The sequence below is a fragment of the Buteo buteo genome, chromosome 8, assembly GCF_964188355.1.
Source record: "Buteo buteo chromosome 8, bButBut1.hap1.1, whole genome shotgun sequence".
Lineage (NCBI taxonomy): Eukaryota > Metazoa > Chordata > Aves > Accipitriformes > Accipitridae > Buteo > Buteo buteo.
The window spans coordinates 24,643,662-24,665,124 of record NC_134178.1 but is presented as its reverse complement, the minus strand read 5'-3'; the positions used below and the strand labels follow the sequence as shown (position 1 = coordinate 24,665,124).

At 39.1% G+C, this 21,463-nt stretch overlaps 2 protein-coding genes across 6 annotated transcripts in view; one reads left to right on the top strand and one right to left on the bottom strand.

Moving 5' to 3' along the window:
• LOC142034093 (uncharacterized) overlaps positions 1–21,463 on the top strand; it is a 54,039-nt gene that overhangs the window by 2,809 nt on the left and 29,767 nt on the right. The gene's annotated exons all lie outside the window — the stretch shown is intronic.
• Positions 1–21,463, bottom strand: part of NRIP1 (nuclear receptor interacting protein 1) — an 80,272-nt gene that overhangs the window by 50,877 nt on the left and 7,932 nt on the right. For all 5 annotated transcript variants that reach the window (XM_075033924.1, XM_075033928.1, XM_075033925.1 and 2 more), the window contains exon 2: positions 21,352–21,436. The gene's annotated coding sequence lies outside the window, so the exon portion shown is untranslated. The remainder of the gene's footprint in view (positions 1–21,351; positions 21,437–21,463) is intronic.

Genomic DNA, 21,463 nt, shown 5'->3' with positions numbered 1-21,463 from the left:
GAATGGTAACATCTCCATATTACTTATAGTCCAAACAAAAGATTAAAATTACTTACTTTTAGTAATAACAAGAGTTCTTGTGTTTTATGTGGCCCTATTTAACGATACAGCACAACACTCCAATTTCACCCAGGAACCAACTTCAATAGATCATTTACTTTTCATGGCCCACCAAATGTGTGTGATTTACAGGTAAGCATCAAGCCTGTCACCAGAACGTACACTCTGCTCACCAGTAACAGCATCCCTGTGGAGCTCACCATCTGACCACTTGTCACATCTACACATGCTCACCTGTAAATCAATCACTGCTAGATGAGGGCAATTCAATGGGCTACTACTTCCAGCTCTTTGAAGGTGCTGCCTGCTCGAGAGCTAGGTGAACCATACACGTGCTCACATCTTGCCAGTGATGCTGCAGGACCCGGCCTCGTAGCTCAATCCACCACTGGTGTCCATGTACACTGACACAAGAGAAGCAATGAGTCACAACCAGTTTGCTTCTGCTGCCCATGAAGAGATGGCACAGGGGTGATGCCCTGCAATGCTTCAGCATGAATCGTTATCCCTACCTGGGCAGATCTCTGGAGGCCCTGGAATGCCAGCTTCCATTTTGAAAAGGTGGTGAGTCTTTACCCAACTAGGACGGAGAGCATCTGACACTTAACCACAGGCCATAATAACAGAGCACCCTTGCCTTTCCGTTCTCAGATGTGGACACCAAGCCAGAATTCATGTGACCAAATAAAGATGTTTACAGTGTAGGTGTCTGTATCTGAACAGGTCATGTTAGTCTCCCTATACAGCCCATGGGAAGAACTAGGCTCTTCTACTGAACTCATCCTATAGCACATGTTTAAAGGAGGTCAAATGAATCACACCCTAAAAGTGCCTGGTAAGAGTTCTACAGGGTTCCTGTATCTCTGTGCTGAGTATACATAGGGTCTTCCCCCCACCTTCCACTCAAGAGGTAGACATCTATAACACAGGCGAGATAAATTCCACACTATGTCCTAGCACCATCTTAATCCTCTTCATTTAAGAATCAGTAACAGAACACTGGTTGTGTAAGTTTTGAGTTTCCCACTCCGTACAGTGGATGCCTGCTAGTGGGAAACACCAGTCCCACTGGTTACATGACAGTAATTAGCACGTTTATTTCAACATATTTGGCAGCTTGCACCTATTCCTTCAGTACTTTTCTCCTCAGATGTCACAAGAATTGCCTCACTCCAGGTAGTAACTCTTCTCATTAGCATAGAAACTTCCTCTCTTCATTACTAGTCTTTGAAAAAGACTTACCAAAAGATCTTTCCCTTTAGGTGTGACCTATGTATTTTCTTCTAGTTTATTTCCTTTAAGTTTTCCATTTCTTAAGCCTTTTTTCTTTTGTTCTACACTTAAAAAAAAAAAGTATTACCCAAAATCCACTGAAACCATTGAATCCTCAATTGACTTTGAATCAAGCCACCTGATCAGGTTTATCATCTGTTACTTCTTATTTTTCCTTAGAGTCATCTTTTTTTATTGCATAGTCAAGAACCAAAATTATGAGTATTCTCAAGTTCTCTAATTCTACTTCTGTTTTATTTCCTAACCTTTTCCAGAAACAAGTAACTTTTTTCCTTATTTCTAATCTCTTTAATTCCTCTCCTTTCTTCTCTTAAACCATGTTCCTGAAGCTCACTAGAAGCTAGACTGACAGGAAAAGGGTTAAAACGTGTTCAGGAAAGGGAGGTGGCTAGACTTTTTCTATCCTCTCCAAAGCAGACATGCAAGCTGAACTCTCTCAGCCTGTAGGACCAGGCAGTCTCTCACCTGAGCAAAAAGAGGCACGATGTAGCTGTACTGTTAGAAACTGGTCCCAGCTCCCTGAACCGAAGTTTAGGGCTTTAGATCAAATTTATCTCCCCACCTCCTCCCTCATACCCTTCTATAACCATAGTCATCTTGGTTGGTTGTTGGGCATTTGCCAATAAACGTTCAGACATCTCACAGTAGTTGTAAGAGAACAGAGTTTTTCCAGGCCAAAGTTATGACTGGGTTTATATTCCAACAGTTCACTCCAGCTTTAGTGTGCAGTTGTCATGCAGCACTCCAGACAAAACCCTTCCTTCTCAAAAACTACTTTTGCTTCCAAACATTTTTCTTCACTGACCAAACTCATCAGAAATGGCATGGCTAGGAAAAATGCATCAAACACCTTCTTGTGGGGTAAAGCAGGCCCTATTACAGTCTATTCTGCTGTGAGGCTTGGGAATGGTACTTTAAGAACTTGGTGATGGCTTTTAATGGTTTGACAAATCTCCTTTCCCAGCAGGAAGGAAGCTTTCTGTGCCTGGCAGTGAACTGCAGTCTTCCACAAAGCTGAAAGAAAACAGCACTTATCTAAATTTAACTTACCATACTTTCAAACTGGTCTGTGTGAGGAAACGTCTTTTGCTTTCATTTCATGCAAAACGTTCAATTATATTCTCTCAGGAAAAAAGCCCTTTTATGTACAAAGGCATGTATGCTACTTTTTCTGTAAAGTATATTTCACTTGTCTTCTCACATGGCTGAAATGGAAAATCTTAGCGTAGTGATTATAAACCCACATTAACCTGCCTTTCTTCAGGGGTAAAGGAGAACAGGAGAAGCACTGAACAATTGTCATCTCCGTAGGCAAAGAAATAAGATAGGCCTGGCACTGAGCCCGCTCCGCAAGCTGACTCCACCAGACCAGGTTGGGAGCGCATTCCACAGTCAAAAGTCCTTCTCGAAGAACTTCCTGCCAATGGCTACTTGACATTAAAAACTAGGATGATCTAGGTCAAGTATCCCAGTTGACATTAATTGCCATGTTGGATCAAAAAAAAGCAGGCAGCCTCTCAGCTGGAGCTCAAGTCACATTATGCTTAAAAGCAGTCAAGGCCAAAACCTTGAATTGCACCCAGAAGCCAAACAGAAGCCAAAGCAGCTGTTGCAGAACTGCCCGAGCATGTTCTTGCCACCCATGCCCTCTCCGCAGACAGGCAGCTGCCTACTTCTCGGACTGAAGCTTTGTAGCACTGGTCAAGTGCCACCTCAAGAACAGGCTAGCCTGTAGCCTCACACGGAGGTCACAATGGCAGAGATTGCCACCATGACATGGAGCCCCCATAAGTACGCTTTTCCATGTCCTGATGCAGAAGGCTGGGAGACTGCTGGCTGCACATACCTCAGAACAACAGCAAATTACAAAATGCTTATGTAAAAGGACAGATGAAACACTCTCGTTTCTGGTAAACTGCCTTTAGTGCTTTAACCTCTACTGGCTACTACTTTTATCTCCACATACTCTGAAGGCAAAGCATGTGCAGTGTCCAACTGGAAAGGAAAGATGACCTGGAAAAGCAAGTCATCTTTTTATTGACAAGAGCACCAGACTGGATGACTCTGAATTATCCAGAGAAGTCAACAAATGCTTCAGAACACCACGTGCGAGAGTGTTGGCTGAAAAGAAAAATAAAAAACCCAAACAAACCCCAAAAACACAACCCCGCCAATACCACCACTCCCAAAGACAGAAAAGGATTGCTTTTTTTTTCTTTTCTGTTTTTTAAACAGAAAATGCAATTCTGCTGGACTAGTATACGAAATAAAAATGACTGCAAGGTGATTTTTTTGAAGGCAAAGTATGTAACAGTGCTGAAGAAGAATCTGGAGAAAGAGAAAGCAGTATCAAAATGGATCAGCACTCCAAGGAGAGTCACAAAGAAACACACATGAGTTTTTGTAAGGGGACGGACAGACAGACACCCCACAGTAACTAAGTAGTCAAAGTTATCACTGTTGATGAGGCAACGGCCAGAATAAAGGATTTAAAAACCCTGAAACATTCATCTGATATCAAAGATCTCAGATGATTTTTTTTTAAGGGAATATGGTTAATTAGGAACAGTAGTAATTTTGAGAATGCACTCTACTAACGCAAATAAGGAAGAGAGAATTCAAATTCACATTTTCAATCCCAGAGTTATCATCATGGCCAATGCCAAGAAGGTCAGATTCTAGAACCACTGTTCATGCTGAGGAGTATCTCTTTCCACATATTCTTCCAATTATTTCCAAAACATTACTTACAGTAGATGAATAACATTTCAAGGTATATAATGAGTTCACATGAAGAAAAGAGGCAACTCCATGAGCTCTTGCCTTTAATATATTTTCCAAAGCTACAGCTGGAACAGAAAACAGCCAGGGGCTCATCTTACTTACGCACACAGCTTGAACATGGCCTTTTATACAACAGAGGTAAAAGGAACAGATTAATTTTTAAAGAGTAAAAGATCAAAATACATAGTTTTACTCGAGAACTCACAGCAGGTTTCCAAATTGTAATCAATATTTTCCTTTGCATTTAAGCACTGCTGAATCTTAATGCTTTTTAAGTGCCAGAAAAAATAATTTTATTATAGATAACTGTATTAGAGTCTCACTGTAGTTTTGAAGTTCCTTGCCAACCCAATATGGGTTAAGTGCCCATTTGTACTGTTATAAAACTTCTTTACATTGCTGTAACACAATAGCTCAAGCAACAGACCCTGAGCTAATACTTAGCGTACAACTGGCTAGCTACATGTAGACCAAACACAGCTGGAAAACCAAAAGTCTACAGCAAGTCCAACCATATTTGTATTATTTTATTCAAAAGATTAAGAATACAGGTGTCGAAATATACTTTTCAAAGCAGGAACAACATTTGAAAGAAGTAACGTATCAGTCAAGCCAACTATTTGGCAATTACAGCACATGCAGCACTATGAACCACTGACAGCTCAGTTAGCCCAATGACAACACAAAAAGACTTCCCTCCTCAGCCCCCAAAGTACAAACTCTTTAGCTAGTAAAGATACCTAACACTTTGAATAAATTTTCTGAATAACTTACAATTTCGCATTTGGTCCAAAATTGTTTGCAACAAGGATAATTTTCTAAAAATCCAGCCAGTGCCATTTAAAAAAACAAAACAAAACCCTACAACAATGCCTTAAAAATTATTTTTTTTTGTCCTATACAGTGCATACTGTTTCAGACCCAGGTAAGGAATAAAACGTTCAAATATGGCAACAGTCAATATTAACCCTAAAAGTACTTGTAATAAGTACAAAACATTTCTCAATGTAAGCCAATAGGAATCACCACAGTCTGCCCGTATGAAAGGGAGAAAGCCTTGTGAATCCCCCACTGATCACATTTTAGAAACTAGAGCAAATCTTTCCCTTACCCATTTGGGCATTAGGAAAAGGTTCTTCACTGAGAGGGTGGTCGGTCACTGGAACAGGCTCCCCAGGGAAGTGACCACACCACCAAGCCTGTCAGAGTTCAAGGAGCATCTGGACAATGCTCTTAGTCGTAGCGTTTAGTGTTAGGTAGTCCTGTGAGGAGCAGTGACTTGGACCTCATGAGCCTTACGGGTCCCTTCCAGCTTGAGATATTCTATGATTCTGTACCCATATTTGCAGTCAACAAAACGTTGATAACCTATTAGTACTTTTCAAGGGGCTTTTTTAGTTTGGAAATATCCAATCATGCCTTTTCTGCTCTTTCATTCATACAAGGACATCAATACTTTGTGATAGGTCTCCTCCAGTCTTCAGAGCAAAGCTCTGAAACACTGCATATTGAACAGGTATTATGTACACAAATGCCCAGTGCAGACAACAGCTGCACAGATTAAAGATTGATGACAGGAACCAAGAATACCAACCAGGAAGTCCAACTTCTGTGTTAAAGGAAAAATGCCCCCAGAACTGCAGATCTCAGCATCCTTTGCTCAGTCCCGTTATGTGTGGCAGCCAGCTACATCCCAGTCATCTATAAAGGGACAGGCCAAGGTTTCACTCTGCTTTTGCACAGCCTGGAGTTGCCTTTCTGCGTCAAGGAGAGAACCCAAACACTAGGACTATCCAGGACCCCTTAAGATGGCTAAAAAGGAGAAAGGTGGAAAGGGCTTCTTCAATTCAGTGCATTCGTGCTGAACCCACAATGCAATACTGAAACCACAACGCCACATCTCCCTTCATGATACACCTCTTTGGAAGTGCCCATTTCTGCTCACAGATTTATTAGTTTAGTGCAATCTAATCCTAGAGCCCCCTACCCTCAACTCTCTCCTACTGCTGTAAGTGATGCTTCTACACCATACGCACACAAAAAAACAGGAGGAGAGCACTGAAGGGATATTTATCTCATTTTGATTCAGGATAAGCGTTACAGTGAGTTGTTAATAATATGTTAGGGAGTTAAAAAACAATGCTTGTTTTTTCAGCAGCAGAGAAGCTATAGTCTTTCAAGCCACTTTTCTATGAATGTGCTATCAGCATTTCTACAAATCTAACAAGTATGGAATTAACTCCTATACAGAACACTTCATTACCTGAAAAACAGACACTGCTTGCTTTTGCCATACCTCCCTAAGAATATCACTTTAGTTAAACAGTGTATGTTCTCTAAGCTATTAAATAAATTGATACATTTCAGTATTAGGAAAAAAGTTACTTTTTTTTCTTTAAACACAAAACCTATAAAGTAGTAAACGAAAAAGCATATTTCCATTTTGTCTACTTACTGTTAATTCAGTTTGGCTATAAGCTATTCCTGTTTCTGAGTCAGAAAAGTCTCACGAACCTAAACTTACAAAATTAGATCCCCTTCTTGTGACTGATGCCTTCTTATCCAAGTTATACTAATATTTTCATGTATACTATTTCTGCCTACAGTGTACTTTTGGATGTCAGAATGGCTTGTTAGTTGGAATGGGAATTTCATCAGTTTGTCCCACTTTTTTATCCTACAGTCAAACTTGTAAATAATTTAAGGCCTGTCCTCTTCATCACCTGTTACTACAAAACTTACAGGAAATGAGTGGTCTTCATAAATTTATGTTTTCTGTCCGGGTTTTTTGTGTGTTTGGGTTTTTTTTATTTAAATTAGTTTAGATTATCCAATGCACTGAGAAGTTACCGTGGTAATATGTGCCTTTTCATACAATACTAGGCTAGAATAGTCCCTTATTAACCATAGTAGAGAGTTGCATCTTACAATGAAAGAATGTAACACATGAGTCAGACTTCTGATTTAATAAAATTTCCTTTAGCAAAACTAGAGTACAATATGTCATAAGCCTCACTCAAAAATACCCTCTACTTAAAAACCTGATTATGTTTTTTCTTTACTTTGGAAAAGTGCTAAGAATAAATAAAATTGGAAAAGGAGAAAAAAAAAACAGAAAGCTTCCAACACTGATACAGTCTCTTGGAAGGAAATGTTCTTCTTGTTCAGAGAATCACCCAACATACTTAACTTGTGTTTTGTTTATTCATCTCTTGCTCCTGTTCTTGATCATCTAGTCTAGGCTCAGGTGAGCCGGGGGGGTGGGGGGCAGTGATAAAATGAAAATTAAAAAACAAAACTTCCAGTCCCCCACTTCCCTTTACTTCCACTTGTGCCCTTGGGCAAACATTTTCCCTAAATATCCTCCATCTCCCCCCAACTCTGATCATTGACAGCACTCTCTTCTCTGATTCTGCAGCAAGCTGGCTCAAGTAATGAAGACAGCACAGACATTTCTATTTTTAATAGGACAAATAATTGCACCTCCTTAAATTGCTCCCAACAAGGTAATACCACTGTCTATGCCTGCACCAGTGAAGTGGCAGGGGTGATGGACCAGGCATGGGACTTCCTTGCTCAGTGAAACTGAGCTGTAGTATCAATCTGTGTACTTAGTCTTTATAGATAAGGATTCACTCTTGCTATTCTCTTATACTTCCATATCTAATTAAGTGTCTATGCCCAAGCTTTCCCTCACATACACAACATCACCCTTCTGTGCAAACAAAATCTCACATTATTTTACACTAGTTTAAAATGAAAATTGATTAGCAAAGGTTAGACAGCCCTCACTGGTAACAATGTTGAATCCCAGCTGCATTGGCCACATACACGGGAAACAGAGCATTTGCCTCTGTATTACGAGGTCAAGTTAAGAGAAGTACTTCAATTCTTCAGACTAAAGCACAGGTCAGGTTCTTGTTGTCTTCTAATCTCCATGTCTAGCAAGAAAAGAGAAAGAGATAAATATCCTTATTTTGTTTGTTTGTTTTTTGTTTCTGAATGAAGACCATGTCTTGTGAGAGGTTACTTGTTGTCTTACCTGGTCTTAGTTCTGTCCCTGACTAATACACAGGCTAGCCTAATGCACTGCACTGCTAGGAAGATGTTGCCGTTCTTGCTAGGTTTATGCAAGCATCTTTTCCTATATTCTATCATAATTCTATTGTTAAGTAATGCCTCCATGCAACTACAACCAGGTGTTTGTCAGTGCTAGACTGAACAACTCCCCAGGAATGCTGGCATAAGCCTGTGGGCCTCTGGGATGGGATATACTCTTGCCACAGGCCTCCCTTCTGGATGCTCACTCCAACTTAAGTCCCCACATTTTAGTCCCACACCCGTAAAATTTTAACAGTCCCATTCTTACTCTGTTTTAGTGTGTGCATGGGTTTTATGCTCCACACACAGTGGAGTACTACTTCCAGCTACAATTTCTGTGCTCCTGTATTACAACACAATCATTAGCATATTTCCTTGGATACAATCTACTTCTTCCAGCAAAAGGAAACTACACTAACCAAGCCACCAAGCCACAGGAGACCCTAGAGTTTCACCAATTTTCATGTTGAGCTCCCCCCTGGAATCAGTGCACAGTATGGTTAAGGGACTGACTATCCTCCTTGGAAAAGGCACATTTACTGCAATATAGCTACTAAAAGGAACAACTGAAATAAACTATAATTAGCATATTAAAAGTGTTAGCTGTTTGGTCAAAAACTCAGCCTTTAACTCGAAAGAGCTCACTTTCTGCAGGCACAGTAGGACTATTTCCCCTAAATTTGGGTGTGTTCCACTTCAGTCTGATGTTCTCACACTCAGTATTGAAGTTTACAAGAAGAAAAGGAAGCAGTGAAAGCAAACAAAGACAGGTTTCCCTCATAAGAAGAATAAATATTTTTAAGCATCACAAATGTGCAATTTGGCATGTTGAGACATATACAGCTATCCCTTTAAAGAGCCTCTTTTAGGACCAAAATCTTTTACATTCTCTTTCTTATAGATATATGTTCAATGCTCTCATCTATTTTTAGAATGCCCTTCCTAGATTAATTTTTAAACTTGCATCTGGATATTTTTTGCCCTCTTTCTGCCCAGATATCCCTGTTGAGCCTGTCTGTTCCACTACTGGAGGCAGCAAGGACATGGAAGTGATCCTGCCAGAGGTTTGCATCCCACCCTTTCCCACTATGAGCAGAAAAACCAAAACAGAGAAAGAGTCACCCTTGTAAGCAACAGGGCACAGCACTAACAGGCCAAGACCTATAACTTCCTACAGCATGCGTGCATGCTATTATATGTACTTTCTGTCACAGTAGGTGACAAAGCCATCTAATTAAATACTGCAAGGCTTAAAAGAAGAAAAAAAAAAAAACAGCACTGTTCCCAAACTTTTACAGAAGAGAGTATAAATAAGCATATCTGCCTTCATTCATAAGGTAGCCAGCCCAGGCTTAGGCTTGACAGCATCTCTGTAACAGAATAAACCCACCACAGACTTTATAGTATAAATACTTAACTAAACCTTCTGGCAGCTTTCTCTTTAGTAGATATAATTGAACTTCTATAGCTTTAGCTATGCTTGATACAGCTCAAACGCAACAATTTTAACCAAAGTCTGTTTATATACTTTTATTTAGAAGGGTCTTGTACCTGAAAGCCTGTATACAACACACAACTTTTGAAAGGAAAGAAAGACTTCAGACAACCAGTGGTGACAGCGTGAAATATTTAAGGAAGAAGTAAGTTGCTTTAGACTAAGCTAGCTCTTCCCATTCCACTTGCAAACAGATGGAAGAAAACCAACTGTAATGGTGATTAAAGGCGGGGGGGGGGGGAAATTTAACCAGCTATTTTAGTTTACATCAGCTAACCAATGAGCAGTATCTGCAGACCAAAACTCAAGCAGCCACTGATGGATGTTAAAGACCCTCCCCAGAGGTGGGAGGTACAGCATGGATCTGTTCCCTCACTTCTCTGCCTAGAACTACTACATATTTCTGGTTACACATCACATTTTGCCGGTTTTCCACTTGTGACAGTTCATGCCCTATACTGGCTACCAGGCTCAGAGCAGTTCCAGCACAATATGTACATGTAACATATAAAAAACACACTTTAAAGCTACTAATGCAATGATTGTATCAACAAAGTACAAAAAAAAGGGGGTGGGTGGGTGTGCAGAACAGACTCTGCAAGTCCTATGCGATGATGACAGCACGTACAAGCTAGAACATCCAATTGTTTACCTTTTATACTACACCAAAGTTAAACAACTTTGTCCCAGTGGCACTCTCAGGTCCACAGAGCAGCACGTTTTCCCAGTGGTCTCCAGCAGCCTGTAGTCTCAGGAACCAGAACAAACCCCACATTCAGAAGGGCACTGACAGGGTTCATAAGCCACATGGTGCTCCTGTCAGCTCCTCTTCTTCCTCTTGATACAGCCTCTGGGTACTCCAGAAGCCTTGCATACAGTCATGTTGCTAAAGCGTGCTTCACACAGCACCTTCCCCTCCGCTATGCTCTTCCCCTTCACAAGGTTACTCTTCCCTCTAAATTGTTAATCAAATTGTAAAATTGAAGGATACTCAACCTAGCCCAAAGGGATTATACAAAATCATGAAGACTTTCCCCTCTCGCCCACAGAGATGGAGAATCAAACACATCACACAGAAGTCAAGGCACCAAGTTGTGGCGATATCCTTAACTCTCCAAGAAGTGGTATTTCCAGTGACACAAGTAACAATGTCCTCCAAGTTCCAAGTATTTAGGACATGTAAGTCTTAATATCTCTATCACATTCCTATGTGTACCACATTAGGAGGCTTTCCCAGAAACTAAGGATGCTATCTTTTTTTAAAAAAAATCTCTAAAGAATGCCCACTGCTAGACCCAACTCATTCATTCTCCAGCTTATCCATCCATGCTCTCCTTTACTTTCAGAAATAAATACTGGGTTCTCCCTTCAGACTAGGACAGGTCAGGTATCTTCTCCTTCTCTATATACTCTTAAGGCAGGCCAAACTCCTCTTCAGAGCTTTGCTTCGAATCAGTTTGCACCACCAGTATGCCAACAAACAATGCCTGCATATGATTGTCATAGAATATATTAAAACAAATTACCAAATTTATCTCACACGTTGTGGGGAGGGGGCATGGGTATTAATCACTCAGGCACAGAAAGACCAATTTTTTTTTATTTTTTTTTTTTAATAAAAAATGCTTTCCACTAGATTTAGAGCCTCTAAGACAAAAATATATAAATAAAAGATGTCCACCTTAAACTAAGGTCCTCAAGTCACTCCAAAAACGTAGCTGACATTAGTTCAGATTTCTGTTACACACACATGTAGTCCCAAGGAGTGGCAAACAGCACTTGTAAACTGAGAGGAAGCTATGCCCACAGACCACAGAGTATCAAAATATTCAGTGCTGGTCAAAGCCAATGGGAGACAAGCCTCCTGGTTGTACCGTGGTCACTGAACAACTCAAACATAAACCACTTATGCATTTCCAGAAGAAAATGTTTTATGCACGCGTTGCACACGAGCAATCCGCAAAGACTAAATAGCACACATGAAGTAACCAAAGAGAGCTAATAAAAGCACGCATAAGGTATTATACCTTTTTCTTCCCTGATCTCATTTTAGTAATTACTAGTTATTTCTACATATCTTAAGCGACTCACTTGTAAATAACAAATACAGGAAGAGAGTGCTGGAACATCATCAGTGCATGTATGGGGAGTCAGAATTCAGAAAAGTGAGTTTATGAATTATGTTTATATATACACACATTTTTTATATAGTCTAGTGATTAAATCAAAAGAAATCATAGGGATATTTGCCCTTATCTTGATTAGTAAGGCTGTTTATGCAGGCTGAAAGGTAAGCGTGTGTTTGTTTTTCCATCTCATTTTTATTTATTACAGCTGAAGAGCATTGCATTATTTGTACTCTACAAATCATGAGAAACCTCCAAACATTTTTGCAGAAATGTTTTTTAGAACTGACACATTTAGAAATTTCACATTTGATCCATCTGAGTGAGACCTGTTTTACCCAGAAAGAGTAAGGCTCTCACATTAGAAAGATATGAAAGCATACAAAATAAATCACAACTTACCTGCCCAGGATTTCTATCACTACTCCCCCCACCTCCCCCCCCAAAAAACTTCTACAAGTACATTTCATCACTACAACTTGAATTATGTCATAAGGTGGCCCTCTGCCCTAATTCTTCCAAACAAAAGACATATGAGGTCATTTGATAGACATCTTAAATACAGAATCTAAATTAGGATTAAAAAACAACCAACCATAAAAACAGAAACCCAAAACCCACCTCCACACTATGTGCTTCATCCCCAGGACAGCATGAGAGATGTTCAGGAACTAAAAAATGGACACCATCCATTACTTCTCTGCCGGTCTTCAAGGCATTTAATGTTCCTAGTACCACCAGCTCCAACACACCCGTTGCCACATGCCCTTCCAATAGTCCTTCTCCTATCTACAGTTTTGATACTGAAGCACAGTAACTGCAATATTCAAGAATATTGTAGTATTTTGCATTACTTTTCTGAGTTATTTAAACAACCACTACTATTTCTACAATCCAGGGCATCTTGTCGGAGTTCTCCAAATCCTGCAGATGATCTCCACATGACATGGGCAAGTTTAAAAAAAAATAAAATTAAGTTTTCCACAGCAATAAGCTGTACGATACACATGGAACAGTTGCATTTCCGAGCAACTCTCTGCTCAGCGAGGAAGGGCAGCAGGTGAGGAGACAACACACCCTGACTTATGCCATCCCACTACAGGGAAGGGACCTTCGGCAGAGGAGTGGAGCAGGTCACTAGGGTCAGTAGCACCGCCACGGATAAACCTGACAAAGTCCACCTGCCACAGCACCAAGCAATAAGTGAACAAGAATTAGATCAGATAGCAGATCTACAAGTGTTTATAGCCCATGACTCAACTTTCCCTCCTGTACAGTGACCTTTAAGGAGGACAGGAAAAGGAGACGAGCATGCTTGTATGTTAAATTCATACAATCCATTATCCAAAAGAGTAACTGATATCTGAGGCTCTAAATCTACTTAAGTAGCAAAACAGCAACGGCCTACAATACCCCCAAAAGGCTGCAAAGGAGGAGATTTGTGTGTTCCGGTGCTCCTGGTTATCTTGTGAGGCATGCGCAATTTTCCTCAAAAAAAACAACGAAGTCATAAGGTAGGAGACACAGAAATAGCGTGATCATCAGCACAAAGAGGTTATTTTAAGACCCGCTTTAATGCTTAAGTTCAGTTTTGCAGAGACAAAATACAGCTGGTATTTGTCTAGACAAGGCTCTGAAGACATCAGAGCTAGAGAAACTACACAGCATTATAACCCAAAATAGCCAGTATTACCCCAAAAGCAGTGTCTAAGTACTGTTCGTCTCCCATATTGCACATTAGAATATTTTGAAAAAAAAAATCAGGGCAGGGTAATGCAAAAGTGATATTGCCTGGAAAGCTGAAAGGGCACACTGAACAGAGCCTTTTTCCATTAAGGGAATTCATAGTAGAAAATTACTAACAATAAAACTTGAGGTCCAGAAGATAAAGTTTGGGAAAGTGACCTTTTATGCATTTCAGATCAAAAACCAGTTCAGTCATATGTGCGCTGAGATAGCCTCAGATGTGACAAGCTAGCTTTAAAAAAAAAAAGTTCGAGCAAGCACTCAAGACAGCTGTGCTGAAGAGCTATATCCAAAAGACATGATCAAACTTTCATCTTTGATATTGCAATCCAAAAACAAAACAGAGTTCAGTTTTTCATCTTGACAGTTAGACCTATGCGAGGAAGTGCAAAGAGGTTACAAAATGCTATCACCACAGTTTATTAAATGTTCCTTTTGCATTTATTTTGTACCAGGATAAAACTTCAGGTAGCAGAGAACTAAACACCAATAAGTTGAGAGGACCAGGACTGATTCTTGAGAAATCATCTGGACCTCCAGCAGCAAGGGGAAATTTTTCTTCAAGAAATTTTGCACTCTTACATGGCCACTGTTGAGCAGTTCTGAGCAGATTTGCTCTTAGTATGTTACCTAAGCAAAAGTGAATGGCAAAGGCGCATAGATTCTTCCCTTATTTCCCATACATAGGGCCTGAGGCAACAAATAAACGACATTTTTCAGGTGTTTTTGCCTTTCCACCCCATAACCATACACCTCTTCTGCATTATTCAGGGAATTCCAGGACTTTAACATATGGTCTTGGAATTCAGGTGAAATTCTGGCCTTACTGAAATTTTGGCTTTTTTTCTTGTTTGTTTGGGGGTCTGTTTTGTTTTGTTTTTTCTTTTGGGTTTTGTTTTGTTTTTTGGTTTTGTTTTTTTTAACATGACACTTCTCATGTACCCACTGTTTTGTTAACTACAAAAACCTGGAGTGGAGAAAATACAACACTAAGACAAGCAATTTTTTCCATAAATGGCAAGCAAAACAACTATATCCAAACAAAGTTGAGGGCTACAGACAAGAAAATGGAGGCCTTGGCCCTGCTCCTTCTACTGCCTGAGAGACGAAGGCAGAAACCAGTAGCTTGATGTTCTTCCCTGCTGTTTTATACCGCTTTTTCACCTTATTTCAGCAGCAATGGCAATAAAGACAAAAGAAGCACCAAAGAACAAAGCATGAATCCGATTCTGGCAAAAAGAGGCAGGGGGAACAAAAGACATAAGTGGAAGTGGATGGACTACTTAGAGCAATTATTGTCAAATATTTTTGCACTTCCTCCCTTAATGTAGCTCCTTTCCTACACAAAGGCCTACAAATAGTTCTGAGAGGTTCCCTTTGTGGAACAAGGAGAAAGGAAAACTGTAATAAGACTATGCAATGAAGATAAATTTTCCCAATAATGCAAGCTACAGGAAACACATAGAGGTCAAATAAAACTATTATTTGCCTTTTCAAACACTATTTTCTTCAGCTGCTAAATAAAAACATTATGAAGCCATTTTACACAGTAAAATTTAACCTTATATTAACCTTCCATATTAAGTAAACAAACCTTTCTGGCCAATAAGCATCTCTGTGAACTCTCCAAGATGATAAGCAATACCTTAATTACATTCATTTACATGACTTTGAAATTGTTCCAGACCAAAGTCAACAACTACAAGGTCAAAGAGTATGGAAATCTAAAATAAGGAGAAATCCATAGTCAGCCAGTTCATACAAGCATGGTGCAGCATCCTTTCTACCCAGTTTATAAAGGGTCAGGGATACCAACCAAATGCTTGCTTTTTCATCAATTACATGAAAAAAATCAAATCCTTTGAAACACCAGAGACGGTGAGTGCATCCTTTCTTTTGTTGAAGACTACCTGAAGTTGAAAACAATGGACACTTTAGAATTGTTTTTAATGCCTCATGGCCAATCAAGCTGTATGAATATCTTATGCAAATATTTTATAATATCCTAACTGAAAGGCACAATACAAAAGAAGACATATTTTAACAAAATGCAGCAGATTCACTGACAAGTACAGAATATTTGGTATAGTGCCGCTACATTCAGTAATGCTAAACTGAATAGTTCCACTGAGTTCTATCCAATGTGAAAGTGGAACGGTAGAAGAGAAGCCACCATACTGACTCCACATCACTGTACTTGACGAACTGTGCAGACTTGGAGAGAGGCCCAAGCCCAATAAAAATCACTGCCTAGACTTCCACTCTCATCAACAGAACTAGACTATACCCTTAAGATATGGGGAGGAAAATATCCTGTGTTAAGTCCTGAGTACAATCTTTAGCATGCCACCCGAACACCTTCATTATTTAATCTGTGCTACACTTAGAGCAGGAAATGCTAATTACACTCAAGCAGTAATTATAAAGATTTTAACAATGACTGTTGCAAGAAACTTAATAAAGTATGTTCTGCCCTGAAACAGCAGAAAAGCAGTCACAAGAGTCCATCCCATTCCCAAGACATTAGATAATGGCTCAGGTATAATCAATAACAATCAAATTAGCCAAAATATAGCATACACACACACTGCACTAATGGATTATTTCAGGATTATGTTTTATATATTATAACCATGAAAATATTACAAACATGCATACACGAAAATCTAAAGTATGTGTTTTGGATTTAGGCAATCCTGTATCAATGCACTGCAGCTGACAACATTTTCTTAGTATTAAATTAGATAAATCTCCCTGCACCCTCACTTTACTAGCCAAGCACTTTTTACACAACTCTCAAGCCAACAACCTTCTGCAATTTAAGTATGATTTAGTGCAAGAGAAGCAATGAGTATTATAAAATTTATGCTTGTTCACCTTCTCTCCCCACAGAGAAGGGCAAGATGTTTTTTCATGTAAATATGTATTAGATCCAAATCATTTAAATAGATATTATTCCACAGAGAACATGATGCTGCATATGCCCATTTCAGCTCCATGTTACTAAATAAACTGCAAGATAATGATGTTGCCTTGCTCATCCTAAAGGACACTGAAAATATTTCTAGACATTTCAAACAGAAGTAAAAGGAAGAGACTTTCACAAGAACAAAAGAAAAACTAGGGTGGCTCTTACAAAGCTAGATAAGGTGAAGGCAAATCATAAATCACAAATTAGTCAATCTCTTCAGCAACAGGCCACAGCTGTTACAGCAAAAGTATAGCTCAGGTACGTGGAACAGCCTTTATAGTATGAACATCAAGTCATTACTATCTTCCAATTTTTATTTTCTTTTAAATGGAGCAAGGGAAAGATAATCATGTTTGCAAGGAGAAAAACATGAAATTTTAGACATATGACTAATTTTAAAAGTTAATGTAGGAATGTTAAATGCAAGGTGTCAAATGTTAATTTCATGCAGTTTTATTTCTGTTATATTTAGCTACAGGTGTCACTGCTTGAATGGAGGAGGGACAGAATAGGGATAACTTAAACAATGTCTTTTAAAAATGAGACCTTTAAGCACTACTTTTAAGCGAGCACATGTATCTCACTGCTTTTCACAAAATACAAAAGGAAGTTATCAGTATGTTACCACAAAATACATTTACAGTTAACAATTTAATTCAAAATCATGTATTTATTTAAAGTGAGGAAGACTGTCATTGGTCTTGAAGCTATCACATATCATTTGGGCCACAGTTATCTGACAATACAGTCTGACCTCTACTTGATTTTAAAATAGGATAATCACCTTCAACTACGTATGAACCTTGAACATTATCAAAAACAGTTTTATTGCATCAACGATTTATTAATAGTCTTATATTAATAGTAATGTAACTTTGACTTTACAAAGTCAGAAAGATGACGAGAAACACAGTCAAGACTTATTGTGCTACCTATTTTATTTTAGGCTTGTAAGGCAAGCTCATGATACGATTGGAAAAACTATCCAGAGAGTAACAGCTACAGAGGAAAAAACAACACAACATGCATGTATCATCCCAGTTCAGCAACAGAGTGGGAAGGATACAGAGAACATAATGAAGTTGACATAAATACTGAAACCTTTTAAGTACTGAAATTCTCCTCTAGCTGACTGTGCTCAGAACTGGAAAACTGCTCTTGCTGAGGCAGGTAACCTCTGGACAAGCACATTAACGGCGACTGCTATAAAGCAAAGGTGTGAGCCTTACACAGGAGCACATTAAGCTAGATTCCCTTCCAAACAAAGCATTGTGAGATGACCAAAGCCTACAGGCTCGCATTCAAAACAAACCTGACGAAGGAGGAAATGTTCCTCCCAGACCTTTCTGGTTCAAAACACTTGCCACAGCAGCCCTGCCGCATTCTTCATGTTGCAAGATCACTTTTATAGCTGTTAGCCCCATTACAACACAGTTGACAGTTTAAACAAAGAGCAACTAAGAAAGTACAATATTCTATAACTGGCATTTACAGCATCGGCCTTGGACTACTAATCTTTACCAGACGGGCACACAAATCAATCTATCAGCTCATAAAGGTGTGCTTTTTTAACCTCTAAAACAGATGGGATTGGCCAGAAATGTCTGGCATGTCAAACTGCTAATCACAGCCGCCCTTTGCACAAAATAACCCACTTAAGTTGAGGCATGGTTGCACTGTACCAGACATTAGTCTGTGGGAAACCCATTTAACTGTCACATACTCCTGCCACTCCTGCTCTCCCTTAATTAAGCCTAATGCCTTATGCTTTGACCTTTTGTTCTAGCCTATTAACCCTATCTGGTACAAGTTCAAATATGTTAAACTTAAAAGTTTGCTGTAAAATATTAAATGCCAAGCTACAGAAAGAATGAGGGACATTTCTCTACCCTGCAAGTTCCCAATCCCTTTACCAAATTTCCTAGGCTGACAAAGTGGAAGCACTGTTAGTCACCAAAGACAAAATATATCCAAAGCTTTCACTGCAAAAAAGTGGAGTTTCTTCCACTTGCATAGCCTACTTTTTCCTCTTCACAGGAGAAAGGAGGAAAAAAAAAGAAAAAAAAAAGTGAAACTTCTGTTTGCAACTTCATACCCTCAGGCTTTCAGGTTTTTATCCAACAAGAACAGCACATACTATCAGCCAAGATCATACTACACTCATTTGCTGTTCTCTGAAACCTATCATTAAAAATAAGACGTAACTGGTTTACAGCGACCAATTCCTCCTCAATTAAAGGCTGCCTCTGCCAACCTTGCACATGCGGAGTCACCACCTTGTTCTTTTGACATGAGTTACATTTATTATTGGTTTTAAATTCTCATCCGTATCTTCTTACGAGTTGCATCTTTTGCAGTTTCTCAGACTTGCATAAACTTAAACAAGGACCTAAATCATAAATTTCAGCTCACTGCTACAGACTTTTCTTTTGATGTAAGCTCAACTTTAGCATGACTGCCTTCCCCTCTTGTATCTCTTACTTCATGAAGGATACACAGCATCAACAAGATCAACAGTTATGTTTGCAAAGCAGTACTCTGTTGGAGAAAGACCACCCTAATGTTCCAGAACTCCGACTTAAAACAAGAAATCTAATTTCAGTGACAAAAACCAACCTCTGATCAAGACACAAATCTGCTGCACTCCACACTGAAGCTATTTACAGTGGTATGCAATGCAAACTTGGTATACCAACACAAGTATTCTACAGTTAGTGCTTACAACCAATAAAAACCTGTTCCTCACCCCCCAAAAAATAGTCAAGACATAGCATGCAACTGTTTTATAATGTTGGTTAGAAATGGAAAAAAGAATGCAAACTGTGTGAGGATTAGCAGCCATGTATATACGTTGACAAACACATTTTCTCGAATCTTTATCTTAACCTACCTTACTGACAAGCTGAATACTTGGTGCAAGACTCTTATTTACAGCTTACACTTCTGCAACTGACTAACTAGAATTGCTTTTAAACAGAGGTGACAATCCTGAAACAAAGCTTTGAATGACTTTATTTTTTAATATGTGAAAGATTTCGAAAAGCTTGTTGCCACAAAAGCCACCATCTACTAAGTTCCATTAAGCTGTATAAGTGCCCATCTGCTGATGATCACAATTCTCAAGTTTTGAATAGCCAATTAATTGTGTTTTAATTCCGAAGTGCCTATCGTACTGATTCTGAGACCAGTAAGTAACACAACTAACTTTCCTGTAAATACAATTGCTCGGACAACTAAGAAGCACTACAGCAATACTAGCTGCCTTTTTTTGAGGAATCAAAGAAGAAACATTATGGGGGAAAAAAACAGATCCCTCATCTTGATTTCCCTTTGTTGAGGAATGGTTAATAGAACAAGGTCACAAGTCTATGGAGGCGTTGTGCGAGCAAGAAGATTTTTGCTGAGACAAGACAACAGTGACCAATGACACTCAAGGACGCGGTGTCCTTGGCGAAAAGAAGGAACTTTGTGAAGAGAAGTTGTGGTTGAAGAAACGTAAAAATAAGTAGTCTGTAACCGCAAGTAGGTGGAGTATGTAAATGTAACTTTTTCCTCATGTAACCAATAAGAGAATGACTAGTAGGCATATGTTATAGAAATCATATAAAAGAACCCTGTTAGAAATAAAGATTGAAGATGCTTGCAGGATCTCATATTGAGTGTTCTGTGTCTTCCCTGCTCAAAACTCTCCGCATCCCTTTATTTCCAAAACACTGATTCTGGATAAATCCACATCTCTTCAATTTAAAAAGCACAGGTATTTGCTAATGATTTCACTTTGCTATATTCTACTGTGTTTGAGATGCTTAAACTGCTGTAAACAGACCAATGCTATATTCAAATAAAGTCAAGCAACACATGGATTTATTAAAAAAAGAAAAATATATGCTTGCATCTGCAATCTGTGTCATTACAACGGACATGCAAGAAGTTTTGCAGGCTGGGATTTGGTATGACTGCCTCCAGCTTCTAGACCTTCCCTACTAATGCTCACAAAAGTTGCCACTGGAGGCAATGCAAATGAGTCCTAAGAGAGACTAGAAACAAAACAACAACTGCTTGTCAACCATTACATGCCCAAATTGTATTCTTTATGCTCATCAGCATTCTCAAGTTCTTAGGCATGCATGTAGGCCCACCGAGTACAGTGGGGCTACTCAAGTGAATAAAATCACTCACAAACCAAAGTGCGTATACATAAGCAATCACTGGACAACACTTGGGGAATTATTCCCCGGTATCAAAGAAAAATAGGATTTAGGAAATGGGAACCAAGGGAGCAGATCCAAACAAAATGACAGTGGTGCTAAATGTCTACAAGCCATTATAATGTAATATCTAATAATGATTTTACTGTGACGGTCCCTTGCCACAGAAGCTCAATTTGGATCCGTTTTATTTAAGAAATAAGAGAGATTGTAACACAGTAAGTTTTATTTAATCTTCTCTTTCACTCCAAAATTACATGTAAATCAAGTTCTTCTCTATTTAGCAGCTACCTCCCAAACAAGTAGGCTAAATCTTCAGGACTTACTAGCAAATTCCATACAAAAAGTTCAAATGCTACTGAAATACTTATTTCTCTTTAATCAGCACACACTGAAAAAAAGTCTTACAGTAAAAGAAAGCAATTAACTGGAAAATTTATCACTTTAAAACATATTATAATCCTAAAAGACTTACACATGGCAGACAGTTGTCTGACAGATTTAGTGAGACAAAGAAGAAACCCCAATCCAAAGAGACAAGGTAAATAATCCAAGCAAATTATTTACCTTGAAAATGGTCCCATCAGGAAAGCTCTTCCTTCAGGAGCCCAAGGATGCATTAATTTTCTTCCTCAGCAATTCCATGCTTGATCTGAAATGAATAGCAGAAATCACCCTA